The sequence below is a fragment of the Pituophis catenifer genome, unplaced genomic scaffold (genome assembly GCF_029215685.1).
Source record: "Pituophis catenifer annectens isolate HBS135680 unplaced genomic scaffold, rPitCat1.0.hap2 SCAF_4, whole genome shotgun sequence".
NCBI lineage: Eukaryota > Metazoa > Chordata > Lepidosauria > Squamata > Colubridae > Pituophis > Pituophis catenifer.
This window is the reverse complement of record NW_027256884.1, coordinates 44,724,906-44,743,711: the sequence shown is the minus strand read 5'-3', so window position 1 is coordinate 44,743,711 and position 18,806 is coordinate 44,724,906.

Here is an 18,806-nt window from a genome sequence, read left to right as displayed (position 1 = left end):
TGTGGGCGTTTTTCTATCTCGGCTTCTCTGATTATTCTGTTGTTAAAGTGTTCAGTTTTGGCGATAGTTCTGGTCTTTTTAAAGTCAATATAATTGACAAACGAGTCCCTAACACAAAGAATGACACCAGACCCACACTCACGAAAACCACACAGGATGTCACCACCACATATCCACGCAAAAAGCAAATCCACACCGATGAGGCACAACCACAAACCAGAAGCCAGACCACAGCTGCATCATTAGCCACTTTAAACCCCTCCAATCCATACATGAAGCAAACTGACACCCACCATGAAGATGTGGCACGACCACGAACACGAAGCCAAACAACAGCAACGCAGCTCACCAGCTCAAATCCCCCTGCAACTCAGACTAACCCGACCACAACCAAGCCCCCACCTAAACAGAACACACCCCCATCCAATCAGAGCACAGCCAACCCCCATCCAATCAGAGCACAGCCAAACTCCCAACCAATCAGAACACACCTCCACCCAATCAGAACACAGCCAAGCTCCCACCCAATCAGTTCACACTCCCACTGACAGTTAAAAGGAAGAAACAGCTGCGATCACACATTGCTCCTAGAAGCATGAAGCCGAAAACACCAGCTTGAAGATGACGAGAGGGACCTCGTCGAAATGTCGCCAAGATACTCTCAATCTTACACGGGAAAAGACCCGGTCCATTTCATGATACATGATATACATGGCCTAATAATATCTGTTTAGTAACTTAGTAGAATCTCAATATGCTACCTTATTTGCTTTCAGAAATCCCATTAAATGGAGAAAGATTCCTGTCCATTTGATGAAGAAACATTATCTTGTTTCCATGAAATAGAAACATTAACTTTTGAGGGTTTCATTAAGTGGAGATTGTTTTTCCTGAGTTATGAAGAAAAATGATCAAATTGTTTTTTCCAGAAGTTTTTCAGACTGGGAACTGAAACCAGATGGAGTACTTAAAGCAACACTACAACACTAATTGAAATGTAAATAACGTCTGTCTTATAGCTAGATGCTACTAGTATCACCAAATATATTACAAAATGAATGAATTTAAGCGGGGGTTGACGTTAAGTTCTTTGAACTAGGCTTTTATTTAGAAGAAGTTTGTCATGTGAGATCTAGGGCCTTTTTACACCTGGGAGCTGCAAGGTGTTCCATGACATTTTGAAACATAGGAAGCTAAAACAGTTTTCCAGCATTTCTTCTGGATGACTTCTTTCCCATTACCACTTCCCATTCTTATTAGCAGGAATTGGCTAATAATGCTAGTTCCCCTCTCCCATCATCTGTTGCCACCATCTTGGTATCTCACAGTCACATTAAGAAGTAGCTTTCTTGCAAATAATGGCCTATTATAGGGCTGGAGTGGTGATGGAAATGAATGTAGGTTTTTGTACACTCCCACATGGAGCAGAAAAGAACTCTAGCCTGGTAATATTTAAGTTCTATAGGAGAAGCCATTGATACAGCTGACAAAAATTATATCAGAAAGGAGGAGAAACTAAACATTTTATAGTTACCTGTTTCAGTACTTGACCACTAATAAAGATATTTCTCTGCATCCAATAATATATATACACTGTATATTCTACCCAGAAGGAACTTGCTTTTCATTTCACTATAGGAATGTCTTTGGCAAATAGAAGGATCTTTATCTGATTACTCAGGAAAACTGAATCCTCATACAAGGAGAAGATTGCAGGGCATGTGTTGACCAAGTTCATGATGTCATACTTATTTTATTAAATAATAAAATATTAAAGGCATCAATTGAATTAAGCTAAATCTGAAAATTTCCTGCGTCTCTACTTTAAACAAAACTTTATTGAATTATACAATGAAATATAGGGAACTTCATGGACACACTTTATTAACTAAATAGTTACCACATGTTTTAAATAATACAGTTTTAGATCACACTTCAGATTTAATTTTCTTTTATCATGTTTATTAGAAAAAAATTAGCATCCTGTATTCTTAGAGGGACATTATCTCTCCATTACATGCTTTGATTTATATCAAGTGAAAGGAAAAATAATGCTGTCCATAACCATTGCAGTAGAAAATTAAAGGATAGCGACACTTTTTTGCGTACATGTTTAATCAATAACAAGACATGATTTTTTAGTTTTCATAAATAAGATTAAAAATATCCCTCTTTCTTAAATAAGATTAAAAATATCCCTCTTAAAGAAAAAAAGAGACCAAATAAATGTTTTTGAAGAGCATATAGGAAAACAAATAATGTCTTTGAATTATTTCAGAAAATTTATGGTACTTGTGAGTATATGTTCAACAGCTTGTATATGGAGATATGATTAAGAGAACATTTGCACATATTATTATTATTATTATTAATAATTGTTATTTGCTATATCTGTAAAGACTTGCATGCATAAAATATGCTTAAGAGTCTACACAGTATGGACTGGTTTTCATTCAGATAATGGAAACAAACAGTGAAAAGACATTTTGAAAAAGGTTCAAGTTATCAAGGTAGTCCTTGTGTATTCACTTTCAATGTTTTTTATTTTTCTAACTTCAAAAAACAATACAAGCTAACAATCTAACAACGATTTTATTAAAACAGAAGATTTGATCCAAATAAGACCAGTTTGACTTTAGGTGTCTACCGTATGTTTATAAATTAGTTTAGTGTTTTCAATGACTTGATTGTTTAAAAAGCAGAAATTGCCAAATGCTGCCAACACAATACTGTTCAGTGCAATCTGTTTCTTTCTTCATTCAGTTGAAAACAATTGTTATATATGTGTGTGGGAAATATATCAGAAAAAGCTATTAATCAGTTTCTGTTAATCAGATTTTAAAAACAATTGTATTGAAAACACTAAGATTTATCGAACTATATTAGTGCTCTTTTACGCAAGAGTGGGATTTAATTACAAATTAATCTTCAAAAAATATAAGAATGGAAGTTCGTAACTTCATTTTATTTCCTCTTATTTTAAAAAAGGGCATATAAAAGCAGTTGTGATGATAACCTATTTATTTTAGATGGCATTACTTTTGTGTTATTTGTCTAAGTATTCTTAAATCTTTGATTAATATCCTGTAGACATATAACTATAAATGTCATATAAATTGTACATTGTACTCCAAAAATATGCTTTTAATGGTTGCATGCTTTTTTAAGACTTCAAATTTTATTTTTTAAAAAAAGGAAAGTAATGCCTCCAGATGTTGTTGGATCTATAGGTTTGCATGCCAAAAATCATAATTCAGTTAGAGGCATGAATTGTATGGCTGTTTACCTCTATTGAATATAACGGTAAGGTATGATTTAAAAAATAATTAATAGATTATCTATATATAAAAATAACTTTTATGTAATTATATTGTAGCATAAAGAAAACAGAGCCACATATTTGCTAATTCAGCTGACTGTAGAAATTACATTTTTATAACAGTCATTTAAAAGTCAGTATTTATTTATCTATGTAATACAAAAAAGATAATTTTGTGTCATTTCGAGGCAATGTTTCTTGTAAAACATTTTGTAAAATTGTAAATACTCTGTTGGTTGATCTTCATATTTAGATTTTGTATATAAGTTTAATAAAGTATCATATAAGTATTAGACTCATAATTATCATCACTGTTGGGATTGCTTTCTATAATAATTTTCTTTTACACAAAGTAACTTAGTCCTTGATAGATTTGCTGACATTTAGTCAGGATTTTCAAACCATAATAAATACATTTGAAATGTTCAAATGTTTAAAAATCAAATATAAACATAGACTAATATATCAATGTTTTTCCTACTTGGCAACTTGCTAGCAGTTCCAGTCCACTCCAAAATTTATCAGGAAAAATAGCTATGCATGCCAAACCTCAGTCAGGTGTATGAATCAGAAGGAAAGTGGAGAAATGTTGGCTTCCTTCCTTGGTTTCTAAATAGTTTACTGAAAAATGACAGTAGTATTGTCTATCTACAGTAGGACTACATATGGGAGCTTAAACTGATGGATCAGTTAGGAAATTTTTAACCTGAACCCCAAAAATTGGCATTATTTCTATAGTTCAGTATTATTTGGGAAAACATAAGCTTCCATTACATATTTGTGAAATATTGTACATAAATGCTTTCCATCCGAATCCAAAAGCAGATCAATGTAGAGCTGGGGTAATTAATTTCCTTTCATTGGCTGAAGAAGATGTACATAAATACATGGTATAAAAAGAGGCAAATAGCTGTCTCCTATAGCTGTTTGTGCTGAAAGAATTTAGGACTTGGTGATAGTTTTAGCCTACATATATCTCCCTATTCTCTGGAATTTAACATTGCTGTTCCTTGGATGTAGCCTATAGCTCACAGCAAATTACTTCTGTTTGTAAACATACTATACTTGTACAAACTGTACATACTATACTTGTACAAGTCTTACAAGAAAAAGCTTCAAACCCTTTATATTCTCTTTGTACTTTGAACATCTATTGTGTCTAAGAATTGTATTTGGTGCTGATGTGGGAAAAAACCAAAACACTCATTAAAGTTTTTTCCATTGTATTCAAGGCAACTTGGACTGTTTTGTTTCTTTAATGGAATATTGTGATGCGTAAATATAATAAATGTGACTCTTTAGAAAAATTGTTTGAATAAATATATTCATATATATAAATGTGTAGGAATTGTCAGGTTCCAAACAGAAAGAAATAAAAGGAGACAAACCTGGATGGCTGCTACCTTAATTTAATCACTTCTTGGCACTCACTGACAATCACAGATGAAAATCTTGTTAGGGGTACTGCCCTGTGCTTCCCACCACCATTTATCCAATAGTTATCACCATCCACCCAATCATGCACGCTGCTCCCTTCCATGTGACCCGGAAATTGGCTTATGTTTAATTCTTGAGTATTTACAACCAGCATCTAAATAGTTAATTCACTTGAGTATCTAAAACCAGCATCTCAACAGTTAATCCACTTGTTATTTCCGGCTGGCCATGATGGTGTCATCCCCCAGCTATTCCCTCCCGTCAATCCTATCAGTTCCTGGGAGGCTCGATGAAGCAGATGCTGGGCTGAAATGAGGTTTGTGTGTTCCTTCCCCCAAGAATGGCAGCTCCATGCTGACAGCACGCTGGAGCTGACAGGAATTTTTATACACTTGCCCGCTGAGCAGACTTGCAGTTCTCTGTTCTGAGGCTTCCAGAATATCTTATTAATGATTTTTTGAGTAAAAGAACATAAATGGTCTACAGATTTGCCTAAAAGGCACCTTGCCTGCCTCAATGAGCTTTCATAATAATAATGATAAAGAAAGTTTGTGAGTTCCAGTGAACCTTGTTTCATAAATGGCAAGAGTAATACCTAATGAAGATTTCTCAGATTGTATTGTAAACTAAGGGTACATTCTTCAACACTCCTTGGAATGTGTACTAGTGACACAGCAAATACATCAATGTATTCTGAAAATGACGAGTTCCTTTTGTCTGATGCTTTATATGGAGATCAGATTTATTTGTATAGATTCCGCAGGCTATCATAAAACAGCTGCATCTATACTCACGTATGTGTAAATTAACTTTAGTGTTTATATCAGATCTAAATTATATGCATAAAACAAAGTAAAAATTCTGGTTATGTGCCAATGCCAAGGCTTAGTTCTAACTTGTTTATCACCTTATGTCAACTCTAAAACTTTCTGACCTCTTGAAAGCACAACTGGAGATTTCACAGAGCTTGTTACTTTTGCAATTTTATGAACACCTGCATTCTGAATTGCTTTTCAAAGTCATATAAATAAAAGAAACTTAAAAGAGATAACTTCCTTGTTAGTAATCAGATTAAGGTTATTTAGATATCTCTGCAACAGTAAATTTCTTATGATTACTCATGGTGATATAACTTTAAAAATCACTTGGCAAACACTTTAGAAAGCATTTGTGGTTTTTACTGTCTGCATTTCTGTATAGCTTTTGGGGAAAATGTGTGTTATAAATTGATATAAATAAATACATTAACTTACAGCAATTACCCAACAGTGTCCAATGATGGTGAAGTAGTTTTTAAATCTATTTTAGGCCAAGACTTAACATATCTTAAGCTGATGTTAGAATGACTTACTCAAATGTCCAGTTTTGCATAGAACTTTGAGAACTATTTTAGATATTGTCATTGATAAATTGGCAAATATTATACAGTATCATGCAGTGCTTGGGTTACATGATCTATATTGTAGGATTCATTTTTTGAGATAAGCAAATGTAAATGAAAAGGCAGAGATTTAGAAAAGCTATTTAAAAGCTGTGTCTGGTTAACATTCTGTAACACAGAGCTGACATAACTGTTAATCTTTACTGAATGTTTGTCCCAGAGGAACCACAAATGTGCATTCAATTTTTTTGTACTTTTTATTGGCGAGATGCGGGGAGATGGGAATATGTTTCACATGAATAACCTGCATTTTGTTTTCCTACAAAGAAAAAAAAATCAGAATTTGGAATAATAATTATGCTGAAATCATCCAGGAAACTGAGCAACAGAAAATGTACATTGCTGAGCTTCGAAAAAGGCAGAAGAGATGAATTGAATTTGCTTTCTTTGAGAACTTTCTCAATGCTTCATTTTAAAAACAAATTTCTATCCTTGAAATGACTACATGACTTTTTTTAAAAAAATACCTCCTAGTTATTTGCAACTTTTCTTTATTTTTTCTTTATTTTTTGATCAATATGTTTTTGGTAGGTAAATATTGTAAGCATTCTTCATGAACAATTATTTTCTATAATAGCTTAATCTGACAGATAGACAGGCAATTAAGAGAGAGACAGAATTTCACAACCAAGTCACCATATTTGTTTTGTATATGCATATGAGTTTATATATACATACGTACATAAACACACATACTATGTATGAGAGTTCTAATTGCAAAATTAAACTTCACAAAGAAATAAATGTTTAGTTATAGGATATAACTATAAGATAACTAAACATCCATTTGGCACTAAACAGTCAATCACAACCTCGTGAAAAATATGCTAAGATGTCATGGTTAATTTAGTTAGACAAATCAAATAATACAAAAGTCAAAACAATGGTCTTTGCATAAAGATCACTGTTTCTTTGCTACCAGAATTCTGGGGAATATAGGCTAAATTAGTATTTCATCTTATTTAAGATCATAGATACAGGTGGCATTTAATAATTTTAAAGAATAGAAGGGCATACTCATATAAACCATGCTTTTTGAAATTGAACTTTGTGCTCTACAGGATCCAGTGGACTGTAAGGAAAATTATTCATTATGTCAGTGATATAGCCAGAGTTAATAGGAATGTAGGATTGGGTCAGCTATCTTCTGATTGGCTTTGGTGATGGAGATACCATGAAAACCATTAGTTATTATTGCTTTAAGGACATTTTTACTTGCTTCAATTAATGGGCTTTTGACTGTCTTTATTTGGACCATTTAAATCATTCTTATTCTGCAAAAGAAAACATTAAAAACATTTATAAACTATAAGCAATCAACAATGTACCTTTATATCAAGTAAAACTCCCACCATAAGCAAACTCCTGTATAGCATGCAATCAATAAATGAGAAATACTTTATGAACGTATCTTTTCTTTTATGTACACTGAGAGCATATGCACCAAGACAAATTCCTTCTGTGCCCAATCACACTTGGCCAATAAAAAAATCTTATTCCTATTCTATTCTATTCTATTCTATTCTATTCTATTCTATTCTATTCTATTCTATTCTATTCTATTCTATTCTAAGGATGAAACACAGAGAAAAAGAAGGGTGACATAAGCTCTTCAGAGAGGGAGAAAACCTTTTCTAATACATTGTCATAACATATATTATGGCTATGCCAATGGCATATTGTTGAGCATAAGGGACAATATACATCAAAACAACCATTTGATTCGCTTAATCATCAGTGATTCACTTAATGACCACTATAAAAATTGTAAAATCAGGTCCAACTCAACTTATGAAACTTGGTCATGTCATGTCACCTTATTTCCTTCGTCTGCCAGTTGAAAAGCTACATCTTGTACTTCTCTATTCTATAGCCTCAGTCCTCAAAGTCAACCCAAGATAGAAGAAAGTATCAGAATTTCCGTAATAGGGTGAATTAGCTGCATGAAAATTCGTTCAGAACTGGACACAACCGATCTCTTCATAAGATTACTTCATAAAGTTCTAACAGCATGGAGACTTTGTCCTCTGTAAGCAACAGTGTCATGGTAAGCTAAATAAAACCACTCAGAACTTCCTATGGTTTATTTTCCAACTAAGTCTTCAAGTAGAACTGGTACCATAATAATGAGCCACACAAATTTGCTCCACTTGCTCTTTTTAAAGTCCACATAAACTTACTGACTATGAATATTTTAGAATATATCCAGCTGTGTCAACAAAACAAAATGGATTTCTTTAACTGGCCTTCATGACCATCATCAGGTGAATGCCAGAACCCTACCGCTTGAGATGGTGAATGAGCTCTAACACTAACTAAAAATCATGTAAGTGAGGAAATAAAACTCTTGAAATGTAGGTTCAATGAATATTTAATAACTAAAAATGCTGTTCTTTTTGTTCACTTTTTGAAACTCTAGAAATATATCTTTTTAAATTTCATCTGTGTGTATTTTTAGAATAGCTTCCTCCTGTGTTACAATTTTGGTACTTTGGCGTGGAAAGATCCAATAATCAAGGACTACAACTATGGGGAAAACTTTAAAGATTTCATTTATACCAAGTTATGGTATTAGCATAATCCAGATATTGACAGTTTCACCTCATTCCAGATTCTTTTCTCCAGCTACTTGCTTCACACAATTCATTTTTTTTCTTAATTTGATTTATATGCCGCCCTTCTCCGGAGACTCAGGGCGGCTTACAGTGCGTTAAGCAATAGCCTTCATACTTTTGTATATTTTTATACAAAGTCAGGTTATTGCCCCCACAAACTGGGTCCTCAATTTACCTACCTTAGAAAGGATGGAAGGCTGAGTCAACCTTGACTAATTTGCTCATTAGTTCAGTATACTTGGTCATGCTGATGCTGATCTCTTGAAAAATCATACTACAGGTTTTTTATTAAGCTGTATGTTCAATGTATCTTGTAATTCAACCTCTGTAATAAGCAAGAACTAAAAAAGCACATAGAGCATGTAGTATAAGTAGACCTGATGCCAAGTCACAAATCTGCAGCACATTATTAAGAATTAAAGCTTTTAGCAAAGTGTATTTATTTTTCAGCTAGAATGCACAGAAACTGAGAGTCTTGTAATCCTTAGGGAAATAGGCAAATTCAACCCCTTATGCAAAGCTAGACACTGAAAAATCTAAGATTTCCAGCATGAATCAAGGCTGACTGAAGACATCTCTGTGAATATGAAAGGATGATGACCACAGTAAAGAACAAAAGTCTGGTGAATAGATTGGTCTTTTGAATCTCTCCAGAGAAGGAGAGAATTGGCAATCACCCATGAGTGCTCTAACTTCTTTAGCTGGTATCGGCCTTCATGCACATTGAGTTCTTCCCAAGAATCTAGGGCGTTGTAATGTACTGGTCTATAATATGTGCAGATCCAAGCAGTGTGACTTTTTGTAATTGACAGACAGAAATTTTATCAATGTATATATTTTCTAAGTGTCATCCAAGATTTTTTTGGTATAGCACCCAGTGTGCCAAAAACCACTGGGACCATCATGGCTGGTTTATGCCATAATCTTTCAATTTTGATTTTCAGATCTTGATACTTTGTGATCTTTTACAATTCTTTATTTTCTATTTTACTATTTTCTGGTATTGCCACATTAATTATCCACACATTCTTATTTTCAATCACAGTTACTGTAAATCTGATGTGTTATGAGCCAAGACTTTCATAAATACCATATTTTAGCCTGCTCATTCTCAACTACTTTTTCAACTCTATGTCCCCACCAACTTTTAATTATGGTACATGATAATATTTACAGATATTCCAGTGAATCATTTTGGTAACTATATTATGTCATCTATAATCAAGTTGTGCGATCTTCTTGCATGAACTTCATATATAATTTAATATTTCTTTTGCCTCTTTGCACAATGTGCACTTCAAGTCATTTGATGAATTTTCACTTTTGGCCTTGATTGTATTAATTTGAATAATTTCTCACATTTTAGTTTTCCAACTAACTGAATGGAAATCTCAGCTGTTCTTTGCCTATAATACAGTGGTGGGATTCAAAATTTTTTACTACCGGTTCTGTGAGCATGGCTTGGTGGGCGTGGAATGGCTTGGTGGATGTGATTTGGTGGGCATGGCAAGGGAAGGATACTGTAAAATCTCCATTCTGTCCCCATTCCAGGGCAAGGTTACTGCAAAATCCCCATTTCCTCCCAATCAGCTGGGACTCGGGAAGCAAGAATAGATGGGGGCGGAGCCACTCAGAGGTGGTATTTATCAGTTCTCTGAACTACTCAAGATTTCCACTACTGGTTCTCCAGAACTGGTCAGAACATGCTGAATACCACCTCTGCTATAATATCTATATTTTTAACAAATTTTCAGGCCTAGTTTAAACGTCTTTTTAAGATTTGTCAAAATTATGATTGAAACAAATAAAAACTTTCACACAGTTAAAAGTAATCAGATAAATGGTTAACCAAGAGACATATTGTGCTTGTTTACCTGGGCCATTTGATTTTTGGAAGGAGGGAAAGCTTTCATCTGAAAAAGTGAATGTGTATTACTATGTCAGTCTGTTTTCCTCTGCTTCCTCTACATACCATGTCCATCTCAATCTGACCTCTTTCTCTGTTAAGAACATGAAAGCTAAAACATTTCTGAATACCAGATAAAATATTTTGGAAGCAAATGGCATTAAAAGCTCTTGTATTTGTATTTAATGTAACAAGGGAAATAATGGCGGCCAAGCATTTCTCTTCATCTGTTTGGAATTGAATGCCTGCCAAATAAGGTATTAGTAGATCAGATTTCAGTAGAGGAAAGAAAAGATACTTCTAAGAGGGAAAATCAAAAGATTCACAGCAAGTTCAAATATTCTAGTTGAAAAGTACATTCAGGTTAAAGTTACAAAAGAGCAATATAATAGAGGAACATATGTAGTGATTTACTTTTAAAGATATCTTTCCATTATCAGAGGCAAATATGTAGTGATCTTCAAAGAATATGAAATGTAATCATCAGCATACTAATGATACCGCTATATATTTATATGCATATGAGGGAAGGAATCAGACCTTTGGCCCTCTTTATGTAGCATCCGCAAGGTGGACTTTTATTCTAAGACCTAGGTCTTTGCATACATATTCAAAGTAGGATCATTTGAGCTGGCCATTTGTGCCTCAAGTGAGAATTCTGGCTTGGCTTGTTCAATGATCCATTCAATGTACCATTGTTTGTTTGTATTTTTGTCCTTGTTATTCTCAGGAGTGTCTGCTAACACTAAGGTTAAAAACAAATAATAAAAAAAGAGGGGGCAGTACTCTTTTTATCTGGGTCCCTCAAAGTACAACTTCAGGTTTCATAAAGTGTCACAGAGAATACCATAGTTCGTGTTATTCTGATCTTTTTAAGAACAGATTAATCATAGCATCTAAATCCTTTTCTAAGGAACGTCATAGCTACTCTACCAAGTACTCATTTGCTGGTATTTATTTACTGCTTGTTCCTTTACTGTTGATGGTTCATTATAAAAGGTAGAAACTATCTAGCCTGTCAGTATTTTCATTGTCAATTCTAAGATTGGTTATTGTACCTGTTAGTTATTGTACCTGTTGTCATTAATTTGGTTTTCTTTGTGTTTAACTTTAGTCCCATTTTTTTACGTTGACTTTTACTAATAAAGTTGCAGATGTTTGGCTATCAGATTAGTGTCACCAGCATAGTAGGATACTAGAGATGATATTGATATGGGAAGCATAACAACTGGACCAAACATCATTATAGAGGATGTTGAACATGCAATAAAAATAGTGAAAACAAGAAAAGCCATAGGTCCTGATGATATTCCAGTAGAAATTTTAAAATTGCTGGAAGATAATGGGAAGAAATTTTTACTGCAGCTTTTCAATTGAATATATGAAACAGGAAAGATGCCAAATTATTGGCTAAAATCAACTTTTGTGACAACCCCACAAAAAATAAAATGCAAAGAAGTGTATTGAATACAGAACAATAAGCTTTATGAGTCATTCCCTAAAAATATTCCTGAGAATAATTCACACAAGAATATTCAAAAAATTGAAGAGTGCCTAAGTAACACACAATTTGGTTTCAGAAACAATATTGATACACGAGATGCCCTATTTAGCATTCAAGTTCTTGCACAGCATTCTAGAAATGTCAATCACCGTGTTTACATGTGCTTCATTGATTTTGAAAAAACATTTGATAAAATAAGATACAACAAACTGTTCCAAATCCTGAAACAAGTGGGACTAGATGACAAAGACATCCAAATCATAAAGAATCTATATTGGCATCAGGTAGCAAATGTGAGAGTAGACCGAAAATACTCAGATGATACAGAAATACAAAGAGGGTTAAGACAGGGCTGTATTCTGTTTTCGCTGTTGTTTAATATCTACTCTGAATCAATTTTCAACGAAGCGCTAGAAAACATCGATGCTGGCTAAAAGTAAACGGTGTTTGAATCAACAGTTTAAGATATGCTGATGATACAGTTCTTCCCAGTAAGCATGAAGACTTTCAGTTCCTCATCAACAGAGTCACAGAAATATCTGAAAAATAAGGCTTGAAGCTTAACACCTCAAAAAACCAAGATCATGGTCATCAGCAATCAACCCATTAATTTACCACCAATAACTTTGGAAGGAATACCACTAGAAAAAGTTGAAAGGATCACATACCTCAGTTTTAATTTACATGAAAGCTGGAACATGACCACTGAAGTAAAAACAAGGATAGCGAAAGCTTGAATAGCATTCTTCAAAATGAAAAAGGTCTTCTGCAGTTACGACTGAAAATCAGGCTTGTCAGATGCTACATCTTTTCTATTCTGCTCTACAGAGTGGAGAATTGGTCTCTGACAGAAAGCCACTTGAAGAGACTATAAGCATTTGAAATGTGGATTTACAGGTGGCTGTTATGTATAAGTTGGGTTGACAAAATCAGAAATGAGGAGGTGATAAGCCACCTGGGAAAGCCAAGAGAAATCATCAAAACCATAAAAAAGCAAACGTTAGAATATTTTGGACATGTGATGCAACACCCAGAAAAATACAGCATACTTCACTTAATCCTCCAAGGAAATATTGAAGGCAAACGAGGTCCAGGCAGAAGAAGAACATCATGGCTTCAAAATCTAAGGGACTGGTTTGGACAAAACTCAGCAATTTTCGTGCGGCTGTTGATAAAAATAGGATTGCCAACATGATCGCCAACATCTGTTGGCAGATATGGCATAAGAAGAAGAAATATATTTTTGTCTCGCTGTATGTTACCCTTGAGCCAAAATATTCTGTTTTCTGTCTGTACTGTGGCTCCCTGACCTTTATATAGGTTTCACATGAAGACAATGAGATTTTTCTAGGATTCCTATTTTTCTAAGTACATTTTATCTCTTGACATAATCAACACAATCAAAGGTATTTCTATAATTACTGAAGCACATACTAATTTATTCTTGGGGTGGTTTTTTTGGCATTTTCAGTTATCCAGTATACACCAACAATGATGACTCATGTTCCTTGGGCTTTCTAAAAGTAATTTGAAATTCTGGCATCTCAGAATAAGCTCAGTATAATATATGCCGAATGTCAGTGATTCTTCAGCATTTTCACCGTAAGGCCCACCTGAAGAACTTAAGGACTGAATATGGTTCATACTGAATTTGAAGCATTTGTTTGTTTGTTTGTTTCCACATTTCTGTATTGCTCATTTCCCTCAAAGAGGGACTCTGGGCAATATAGAATAAAATGTTAAAATATAAAACAATATGTATAAAAGTTAAATATTTAATATGAGGCAAGAGACTAAAATTAGTTTAAAGTAAAGGGAGGGCTTTGGGGGGGACTAACCAGCACCTTGCTGTGTTCCCCACATGAGGCCACACAGCCAGGTCTTAACTCTTTTTCAGAAGGCCAGGAGAGTGGGGCCTGCCTCACTTCCAGAGGAAGAATATTCCATAGGACTGGGAAAAGGGTAAACAGCATCAATATAATGGATATGCTTAGGCTATCAAAGATCTGTCCATTTTTATATGTGTGTGCACTTACAGGTCATGTTAAAAATGGTAGGGTTTTAATCGCACAGTAGCAACCAACATTTTAATACTATTGACACCATATCAGGGGATACCCCTGACTTTCCTTGAAAGGTTGCACACAGGCCAAAGAGGTTTTCAGACAGTAAATGTATTGATTAATCAGTATTCCTGGCAGTGTAGAGTAGAAGACTCCATTTCTTTTTCCTAGCCTCTTACAGGTCACTAAACCAATACATTATATGTAAATTCTATTAAGACATAAAACCACAATATAGATTAATATTTTCTAATTTTAAAACTTTCATAGCTTGCTAATAAAGCAATATAATCTCTAGGCAGTTTAAGTCTGTTTCCATGTTGAACCACAAAATATATTCCATTGAGATAAGGAAGGAATGTTTACAGAAGTGAACAGAAGAATAAATATATCCAACAATCAACATAACTCCACATTAGCTCTGCATAGAGATTTCAATGAAACTCCTTGACAGAAGGGAGAAGTAGAGATGCCCTAGAGTGGTTATCAGATGGAAAAGAACTAAGCAAGAGGCCCTTCGGTTCATTCCATTTCTCTTCCATCAAATCAGGTCACTCCAAATGTTTCCTTTCAACACCTTTTAGGGTATCTGTTATGCAAGTGAAAGGAGGGACTAGTGAATCTGAACTCCATCCTGAATTAATTTTCTGATATCTGTTCCCATCTAATAGCAGATTGCTGCTAAATAAAGTCTCTTCAGGATCCTGGTCTGACAGAAGGGCTTACTTAGGCCACTAATCTTATTAAGTGAATGTAGAAATAAATTGTTTCATAGTTTTGACCTTCCAGATGTAATTTGACCATGCAGATGTAATTGATTAAACAGATACACAAGGGCCAACTTGTGTTTAATAAACTGTTTAGTTAATTTATGCTAACATTTGGGACATTTGAGTCTGCTGTATTGAATGGTAAATTGTGTTCAGAGACACTAGTCTCTGAGTAGTTTTCAGAGTTCTAGGCAGCAGCTGTAACAAACAACACTAATTCGGAGCAATGGTCTCTATCATGCAGTTGCTCCCACTCATTGTCCCCAATCTTCACAATAACTGAAATCATGGGAATTTGAAAGTGATTTATTTTTGTGCCTTTTCCAGAATGTTATACTTTGAAGAATATTTTTTTGTCAGAGTTTGCAGCAGCAATCACATCCAGAAAGCACACATGGGTAACTGATTCAGCAGGATTCATTAACTTCTTTTTATATATAATATAACACATAAGTAAATATACAATACCAATGGCAGGTTCTTCCAATGTGGTAGTAGTTACAAGCAAACACAGGCAGAGGAGAAAAGTTTTCAGTTTCAGTCAGCAGACTATTTTGGAGGTTAAGCTAAGCCACACCCAGACTCCTTGCTGTCTCCAGCAAATACTGTTTCAGTTTCCAAACAGTCCCCATTGGCTGACCCAGCTGCCATGTCTCTTCATTGGCTGACCTTGTTACCATGTCTCTGCCAGTCATGAACCATCATATACACTGACATTTTTGTTGCATAGAACATATAAACAGGTTAAAAAAATAAATAACATCAAGATTGTTTAAGGGCAGAAAAAATGCTTATACCGTATCATTTTGTAGTCTAAAAGCCATAATCCCAAATTCTTCTTACCTAACTTGTCATTTTTTTGTGTATCCCATGACAGATTTTTTTCTTTTGACGTTTTCCCCACTTACTACTCCTGTTCCTTCTATGACACTCAAACCTTCTCAATTTACATTGTGTTTCAAGAATAGGAAAACCTTTAGTTTAACTCACTTACATGTAGGTGAATTATTAGTACTAGTGAAAACATTTTGAGTTTTTCTGTCAATTAATAGGAGACTTAAATTAACTTAAACTCCACAGTATTCAAGCAAATGTAGTTGTCAGTCAATTGAGTTTAGTCGTTCTATCTTGTAATCAGTTGGAAAGAAAACTTTTCATCACATTGAAAAATTAACTCTAATATTTCCAAGCTATAGAATGATTAAGAATCCAGTTGCAATTTAATTTATCTTACTATTGTAAAATCAAGGCTGTTTTGCTTATCATAAGACATATAGCAAAATAAATCCATAGAGAGTGCTGACGCATAGTGTAATGATTTGCAACTTTTGGCAACAAAATTATAACACACTGTCTAGACTTGGTTCTTTGAAAAATGTTCCCTGCCCAAAATATGTGTGTTTTTTCTCATTTTTCTCATTACACAAAGTAACATCAAGGGTATGTTGATCAAAGCTGCTCACTAAAATTTTAGTCAGAGTACCAAAAACATGATGTAAACATCATGATCTTAGACTAGTTTATAAATTACTTATGTTAGAAAACTGGGCTATAGATCTTGCATTTAAATTAGTACTCAGTAAATTACAATTTCACCATGTACAAGATTTGGAATGAATAAAAACTTTCAGTGAAGAAAAATGGAAACCTGAAAGTCTTATGAGGAAAATATTATGAAATGTTTCCTTGAGTTTTTAATATTATGCAGGGCTATATTCAGCCAAGTTTTCCTATATTTTCTTCAAATCAGGGTACAGAATGTTAGAATAATATTAGAATTACAGAATTTCAATATGATTAATATTGAAATTTGAGGAGAAAATTTTGAAGAAAAATGATATACTGTGTACATATAAAAACAAAGAGACAGCTCCTATTGTGTAACACTCTGAATAATTTAGCATTTGTCTTTGTGTTAGGGTTTCTGTTTTAGAAGTGTGATGATTAGAAGGTGATTTGTATGAATGGAATGTGAAGAATCTAAATAATCTAGGCTGCACTTATAATGTGGAACATTTATATGTTTTAGAAAATACGGAAAAAGCTGAAGAGTTGTTATATGAGAGAAACTTTAGTAAAAAAATTCAATAAAAATGGTAAGAGGCCCTTATGCTAATCAAACAAGTTAGCAGAGGTGAAAATATGAGCACTAATTTTTGTGCAGGATATAGAGAATATGCCTCATTTTTTTCCTGAACTTAAATAATTTAGCTTGTTTCAGTTCCTGTTATTTTTTATTTCATTTAGGATTTAGTTTGCAAGTTGTATCCTCTTCTCTAATGCCCAGATGGGACTGTGAGATAATAGCAATTAAATTAATTTTCAGAGGATTAATCAGTCATAATGTGCTGAGATTTTAAGCTGTATTTAATATTTCATTTAAAAAAACAATGACAGATTTTGGCTAGTGTCCATTTGGACACTGTCACAGAACAAGTAGGTCATGTACTATGAGAAGCTTTCTCTAGAAATAAAATGATTGATATCAAAAATAGGTAGTTCTATAACAACCACCTTTGATTTTTTTCTTACTTGTTCCATAATACATTATGAGATATACAAAGAAAAAAGTCATGAAAACCTACAAATACTTTTATTCTCATGTTTACTTTGTTGAATATTTGTATATGAAGATCATTCAACCAACCTTTAAATCTCTTAGGAATACAGAAAAGTAAACTAAGCACTTCTCTTAGTTGGCACATTGAAAATTGTGCCATAATATATTTAAAATCCAATTTCTTGACAGTTGAATTAGCAAAATGGTTGAGAATTGTTGCTGAGTATGAATGGTATATAATAATGGAATAAAATAATGTGTAATCATAAGTCCTTAGGATGTGGTTCAGTACCGAACAGGAAGTAAGATGAGGAAACATGAAGTTCCTTTGATTTTGTTTTAATGTATTTATGTATAAACACCATGTTGGCTGGTGATATTAGAGGTTTAGCTGAGGATATGCACGTACAGTATATGTCAGCATCATCATCATTTTAGCCATTGTCTATCCACTGTAGGATGAAGGCCTCTTCTGCATTTTTCCAACCAATATAGTCTTGAGCTTTCTTTTGCCAATTGGGCCTGCAATACTTGCTGATGTCGTTGATCAATCTTGTTTTAGGTCTCTTTCGTGAATACTTTTTATCAAGTGGGATCAGCAGTGAAATTCAGCTGGATCTATCTGGCTCATGCAAACTGGTAGCGGCGGCGGCGGGAGGCTCTGCCCACCCGCCAGACGTCGTTATGTCCCATTTTTTACCCTCTGCGCATGCGCAGAAGAGGCACACATGCTCATACTCCCGAACCGGTAGTGAAGGTAAGTGCATATCATCGCTGAGTGGGATCCATTCTATGACTACCTTGGTCCATTTGCCATCAGTTCTTCCTGTTATGTGACCTGCCCGTTTCCATTTCAGTATATGCGTATACAATATATATACTTTTCTATATACAAGATGCTGAGTAATATAGATCTGAAAATTAATGCACCAAAGGCCAAGATAGTTGTTTCTCACAGATATAATAGAATTAAAAAATGTAAGTTATGCAAATGTAAGAAAGCAAACAAATGATTTTATGTACTTTAGTAAGATTTTGGCTAATGGTGGGGAAATGGACAATGAACAAATTCTGGTAGTACTGGGTAGTATGTAGTCTGTTGTAAGAAATCTATATCTGTCAAAATATGTGTACACTGTTATGTACAGTTCTGTGTTTTGGCTAACTTTGCTATATAAAGGTGAGAGTTGG